This window comes from Spinacia oleracea, chromosome 1 (genome assembly GCF_020520425.1).
Source record: "Spinacia oleracea cultivar Varoflay chromosome 1, BTI_SOV_V1, whole genome shotgun sequence".
NCBI lineage: Eukaryota > Viridiplantae > Streptophyta > Magnoliopsida > Caryophyllales > Amaranthaceae > Spinacia > Spinacia oleracea.
Window position 1 is genome coordinate 78,129,044 of NC_079487.1, and position 7,310 is coordinate 78,136,353.

Here is a 7,310-nt window from a genome sequence, read left to right on the forward strand (position 1 = left end):
GTATCATAACCTATCAGAGGCCGCTTCAGTTCAAGTGGAATTAACAATATTAATCCACAACTTACTCTTGACTGAACCCATAGGGTCAAACAAATAGCACGCGAATGAAACAAGTATTTAAGTGAATATATTATTCATTAAGTTCTCTATTTATGATCATTCGGAAATGACTGATCTCGGTTCCAGTGGGAGCTGAAATCGTCAAAAGGCAAAGTAAAGAATATTACGGAAATGAAGATATTGCCGGAAACGAAAATATGGTTCATGACGGAAATATAAATATTATCCAAGTCGTAGATGTTGCCGGAAATGGAAACATGGATCGTATCGGAAAATATTATCGGAAATGGAATATTACCGAATTAGAAATATTGCCGGAAACGAAAATATTACCGGGATCGGAAATATTGTCGGATTAGGTTTCCGGAATCGGAAATATTGACGGAAACGTAAATATTTGTTCGAAACGGGATAGATTCCGGAATCAGAAAACGAATCAGAAGCTCGACGAGCGACAAGCCGGCAAGCGAGCCGGCCCATCGCTCGACAAGCAAAAGGCCGAGCGCACATCACTAGGCGTGAAGCCCAGCACCGGCGCCCAGCCGTGTGCAATGGGCCTTGAGAAGCGTGGGCCGCAACGAGCCAAGGCAAGCAGCAACAAGCCAAGGCAAGCAGCAGCGCATGGTCGAGGCAAAGCAGCAGCACGCGCGGGGCCTTAGGCCAGCAGCGACTGCATTTGGGGCTATCCAGGCACGCGCGGCAGCGTGGCCCTTGTGGTTGCGTTGGTTGCTTCTTCTTGAGCTTCAAGAAATATCCGATTACTTAGTCGCCAAGTAACTTTGGCTTTGAGTATTAGTTTTCCTAGTCCTACTAGAATTCGATTAATTAAGTGTTTAATTATTGCTGCAAATTCTAATTGGTTAAGAATTTCAATCCTAATGGGATTGGTAATTTCTTTCTTAATCAGACTCAATTCCTTATTTTCTACTCTATAAATATGAGGCTAGCCCTCATAATTTACATACATCAAAGACATATTCTTTACATATATTGTGTTCAAGGGAGAACATGTTTTATAGCCTAACCCGAGTACATAAAACCTTAGTAATATCCTAGTTGGTTGAACCTAAGGCGGATCTGAACGTATTGTGGACTTTCTACGGAGGGGCGACACTTGGAGCTCTAAAGACTTGTTCTTGTTCGGTTCGGGAGCAGCTAGGGAAGGCACGCATCACATTGTATGTAACCTAAATTATCCTAATTGACTATGTGGCAATTAATTTGGATTCCTGGTTTTATGGTTTTTCCTCATGAATTATATTGTTTGTATTATTCATAACCCTACAAAGAGAACTCACAAAAATGTCGAACAAAACTGCAACACAAATGACGAATATTTTCGTCAAAACTCGGTTTTAAAGAAGCAGAACGCAAGAAAATTCTTGCGCCCGCCATGTCAGTTCAAGAATGTTCTTGCGCAACACTGTTAAGCATTGAGAAAATAGCGCTGCAACACTCGCTGATAAAAAAAATCGGGCCACTTAGCCTTCGCCTAACTGTAAATTCACCGTTATACTTTACGATTTCCTTCCCGCGGAAAAAGTAACGGTGTTTTTTTCAAAATTATTATTTTTATTCAAAAATGATAATAAGTATCGTTGGTCCACCAACAGGCCACAACCTCTCGGGATATAATCTTGATCCACTAACCGGTCACGACCCTTTATTTTCATCGGAATTTCTTATTTCTAAACAATAAAAATTCCCAAGTTATTTTCGAAAATTAAATTTTCCGTTTTCTAAAAAACGAGAGTTAAGTTTAAGAATTTTCGTTTTCTAAAAAACGGGAGTTAGATTTGAAAATTTCCGTTTCTAAAAAAACGAAAGTCAAGCCAAGTTTTCCGCTTCTAAAAAGCGAGAGTCAAGTTTTCGTTTCTAAAAATTGAGAGTTAAGCCAAGTTTTCCGCTTCTAAAAGGCGAGAGCTAAGTTTCCGTTTCTAAATACGAGAGTTAAGCCAAGTTTTCCACTTCTAAAAAGCGAGAATTAAGTTGAGTTTATTCCATTTTCTCTAAAAAATAAGGTAGTAGTTTGCCGCTTTTTTCAAAAATTAGGACAGCCGAGTAATGTTTTTCGCTTTCTTTCAAAAAGCAGGGTCCTTAAGTTTCTTCGTCTAAGTCTAAACATGTTTTAAACTTCCGTTTTTGAAAATTTCCGTCTATCTAAACACCTTCAATGACATTGTGAAAAGGTATAAGTTCAGTCGGCGGATCTCCAATGACTCACAAGGAGAGATGTTGACATTCCAAGTGATGATCCTTAAATCAAATGTTATCACTCTGGGGCTCGTGAGACCCTCGCACCCGAATAAGTTTCCAAAATTAGATTCGTTAGACGCACTTCGTCCATAATACTTTGATCATCGTCTTAATCAAACTTAATCAAAGTGGGGCTAACTGTAGTTGGTTGAACCTAAGGCGGATCTGAACGTGTTGTGGACTTTCTACGGAGGGGCAACACTTGGAGATCTAAAGACTTGTTCTTGTTCGGTTCGGGAGAAGTTAGGGAAGGCACGCATCACATTGTATGTAACCTAAATTATGCTAATTGACTATGTGACAATTAATTTGGATTCCTGGATTTATGGGTTTTCCGCATGAATTATATTGTTTTCATAACTCTATAGCGGTATCACGAGAGGCGACGCGGCTAGTCGTGCGGTGTGTGCTGTGAATGTTGAATTTCACGAAACTAGAGAATGGAAAGAATATGTTGAATTTCACAAAACTAGAGAAGGGGAAAGGACCCAAAGAACCAGATAAGGGAAGGATGAGAAGCGGGAAAAGCAAAGAACCAGAGAAGGGGGAAGGACCCAGAGAACCAGATAAGGGAAGGATGAGAAGCGGGAAAAGCAGAGAACCAGAGAAGGGGAAGGAGGAGAAGCGGGAATGTAATTTTTTTGGGAAATCTTTTGGACGACTCGTTTGTGAATTGAGCCCGCACTTGAGTTTAAAGCTCACACTTGAATTTAAGTGCTTCCAATTTTTTCATATGAGCCTGAACTTGTGAAAATGTATCTTTTTCTTTTTGTTTTTGTGCTCTCAAATGCTGCCAATTTACTAAATCAGCCGCACTTGAAGGGAAGCACATGACGATTTTTCTATTAGTAATTTTACCCTGGCCAAAAGCGGTAATTTCAGTGATGAAACAAACATCCACTTGTCAATGCATTCCTAATCAAACAATGAACGTTCTAAGACTAACTGGCTCATTCCCCAAATCCACATTTCCATTTATAGTAACTTCTATTTGTAGTAACTTCTATTTATAGTAACTGAACTCCACCTAAATCTCTAAAGAGATTGAAAAGCGTAAAAAGAGTTTTAATCCTGAATAAACGTGTGGATAAGATCACAAGCGCAAGACATTTCTTGCGCACAGGGCCCAGTGCAAATAAACTTTCACGCATGTATCCATGCGCAAACATTATTCTCACGCCCTTATTTCAATCCAATACAACCACAAACTCTGAATCTCATCTAACACCAAAATTGAGTAATATGGCGCTTGAGTTTCAGCGCAAGAAAATAATTGCGATGAGGTGTTGGGCGCAAGAAAATTCTTGCGCACAGGTGAGTTTCAGCAGTTTCATAACTGCTAAACGTCTATCTTTACGACAATCTTCACTATAAATAAGGCCTTAAACCACCGGATTAAAGACACCACATCTAATCTCTACACTATACCCAAGTTATAATCTAAGCCTAAGCCCTCAACACGCCTTCGCAATCGTCCTATACTCGTAATAGTTCTTCCGTATTAACTCTTGTTAAGCAAAACTTTGTCCGTATAAGCATTCAAAACACCCCAATTACCGCCGAAGGTATAGCCCATTCGCAAGCCTAAAGGAAGTTATGGTTCTTACCCAAGAGTCAAGTCAAGTCGATGAAAGCACGCTGCGGAAAAGGAAAACGAGCAAAGACAGGTGGTAAGTTTCTGAGAACCGCAATATAGCCTAAACTATATTGTAACGTGCCATATTATGTTTATTGCTTTAATCACCTTTATAAAATGTTAACATAATTAAATTGGTTATTCGATCACGCCTAATAAGATATTCTTTGGACAATCCGGATTATTGCTAGGTTCCTTAAATTAATCTAAATCATCCTATCGATGCTTGTTAGTTAATACGTGTGCATTAAAATAAGTTCAGATTAGTAATGTAGTCTAACAAATGTCCCGTCATCGTTACATTAAGCTAGTAAGGACCGCCGCATGGGTTAATGCTGGGCACTTCCCGTATTAGTAAATGTCCCCCAAACCCTCAATCCCTACTATGCGGATGTACATTGAGCAATCTCCACTCCAGGGATCACAAGGGAACCTAAGACCGTTGTGGTCAAATACGTGAGCATGAGTTTCGGATGTTACTCTCGTATCACAATAACTGGGTTTTGTCAGTTTTCCTCATTGTCGTCGAAAACTGACGACTCCATGGTCTAGTAAACAGGAGGCTACGACCACCCAGTTAGTCCCCGTTTACTTAATATTGATTGCCACATCCCCCAGGGAAGGATAAAGATATTCTAAAAACGTATTTTTGTCCCCCCTCACACTTGGAGAAATCAATTATGTTGGGCCTATTGCTCCAAACAAATATTCAAATCCTATCCATCTTGCATTTTTCAATTCATTGTCCCCTCCCTTCTTGGGTGTTGATAATGTATGGGTCAACAACGTCAGCTTTGATACCATGATAAACTTAATGGGTCATACACAAACTCGTACATGAGAAGAGATTGATCGCATATACTTCTAGCGGAATTTCATCCTAAAACCAATTAGTGATACGTGGAGTAACCCACAAATCTTATATGTTAGTTAATCTCCCTCTATTTCTCCCATGTGAGACAATCAGGCCCAAATCACATGTGGGTTAGTTTTCTCTAACAATCCGCCTCACATGTAAGTCCATCTTATTTCTTACAATTTGGACTAGGTCATTACTTTCTCATTGGGCCTTCTTTGGTCTTCCAACTTGAGGTGGAATGACCCCCTAGTTTGGTCAATCAATTATGTTAGGCTTTCTGCTCCAAACAAATGTTCAAGTCCTCTCCACCTTGCATTTTTTAATGCATTGAGCCCTTCCTTCTTGGATGTTGATAATGGGCCAGAAACGCCAGCTCTTATACCATGACAAACTCATTGGTCATACACAAGCACATACAAACTAGATAAGAAATTGACTACATATAAGTCTAACGGTTCCATCCTAAAACCAATTGGTGATAGGTGGAGTAGCTTAACAATCTTTTATGTCAGTTAATCTCTCTTTATTTCTTACATGTGAGACAATTAGCCCCAACTCACATGTAGGTTAATTTTCTCAACTACTACCGATTCAACGACTAAGGCAATACTAGCCCAAGAGGTCAACGGCTCGAAGGAAAAAAAAAGGCTCTCTCTGCTAAAAAAAATTAACAGAAGGTCTTGCGCACACAAGGTGTACGATAAATTTATTATATACCAATATGTTTTTTACCCCATTTTTTTTAACTTTCATCTAGCTTTTTTTTTTTTTTTGAGGGATTTTTTAAAGGGGTGCAACACGAGGACTTCCCAGGAGGTCACCCATCCTAGTACTACTCTCGCCTAAGCACGCTTAACTGCGGAGTTCTGATGGGATCCGGTGCATTAGTGCTGGTATGATCGCACCCTAACTTTCATCTAGCTTTTTTAAACTTGTATGTTATATAAAACAAAAAGTTGATAGATAAACATTTTAAAGGGTTAAATGATTAATTTTATACACTATTAGTGATTTTGAAAAAAGTATTTATGGAAATTCCCATTTGTACACTTGTACGTACTATTGGCTTCTACCAATGATACACTTAATTTTAATTATATTGCCAATGGTACACTTAAGATATTGACTTTTTTATTACCATGAATTATTCCATTAAATATTTAATCGTGGTTAACTATTATTTTATTTTAAAAAAAAAAACTTCACAGAGTTTACTCCGTATTTTCTCTGCTCCTATTCTTCTTTGCAAAATGGGGTTCACCATCACCATCACAAAGCACTTAGTACAAAAGATCAAAACTTGGGAGTCACTTAAGACTTGTCACTCTGAAAATCATGTAAAAATAAATTCCATATGATTTCTCCAAACCCAATTAAAAACAGAAGAACATTTGTGTTCACTTTCATTCCAATGCACTGCTCGTTGTAAGAAGAGTGTCAAAACATTTCAGTCTTCTTCCTCAAAGAAACTCAAAAAATGGCATTTTATTTCAGCCAAAGCATTAAAAATACTACAAGGATCACCCGTGAAATAATTAGTAACATATACATTTGTAAGCACACACTTCCAAGACTCAAGTCGTTCTTCAGAAAATGGTCAATCACAACCAAACTGTTACTTTCAGTGTTACGTTTTTTCTTTATTTGTTTTTTTTAAGGTAAAAATTAGTTCATTCATAAAATAGTCATACGGCATCTACAATAGAAATCAAAACTAACAAATACAAAACAATTGGGCTCAAGCAAAATACTAATCCGGCAAAACCACGATCGTTGTAGATGAGATTTGACAATGATGAATACCCTCTTTCACATCGTTGTTTGATACAGCCTTCAACGAGGGGTCTTTCGATCTGTTGTAGCTTTGGTATTGAATTAAATCTGATTCAATTGATTGTAGACGTAAGAATGACATCCGTTGTAACCCCGCACAAATCTTCATTAATAAATCAACTTTTCTGCGAAATTAAAAACATGGCCCCAAACTCTCACAAGTAGAGAGATAAAATCCATTAAATGGGTACAGATAACCCAATAAATGGGTAAAAAAGCTCTCCAATAGGGAGAGAATGGAGTTTTTATTCCGAACATGAAATCAAAAGCTATGAAAAACAAGAAAAAGGGGGCTTACCATCAACCTAATGGTTAGTGGTAACCCCTATAAAATTAGGGTTTTGAAAGAGGAAGAGAGAAAAGGTTCTTTATTTGTTTTTCTTATTATTTTTAAACAATGGTTAACTGTAGTTAAACTATCTAATGGTAAAGTCTATCATAATAACATTATAAGTGTACTATTTGCAAGTCAATTTATATTGAGTGTATCGTTGGCAAAAGTCAATAGTACAAGTGTACTAGTGGGAATTTCTCAAATATCTATCTATACTAATATATTAAAAGGCGTTGAGAAAAATGTATTTGTGCCACGTAGTACTCTTCCTTTGCTCCACATCATTCACTCACCAAATGAATGGCATATCATAAACAACCAAAATCAACACG

General features: G+C 37.9%; 1 non-coding gene across 1 annotated transcript; it reads right to left on the reverse strand.

The window, feature by feature from the left end:
* Window positions 1-5,599: 5,599 nt before the first annotated feature.
* On the reverse strand, window positions 5,600-5,718 carry LOC130466348 (5S ribosomal RNA). The gene has a single exon (XR_008926585.1). It is a non-coding gene; the product is annotated as a 5S ribosomal RNA (ribosomal RNA).
* Window positions 5,719-7,310: the final 1,592 nt, after the last annotated feature.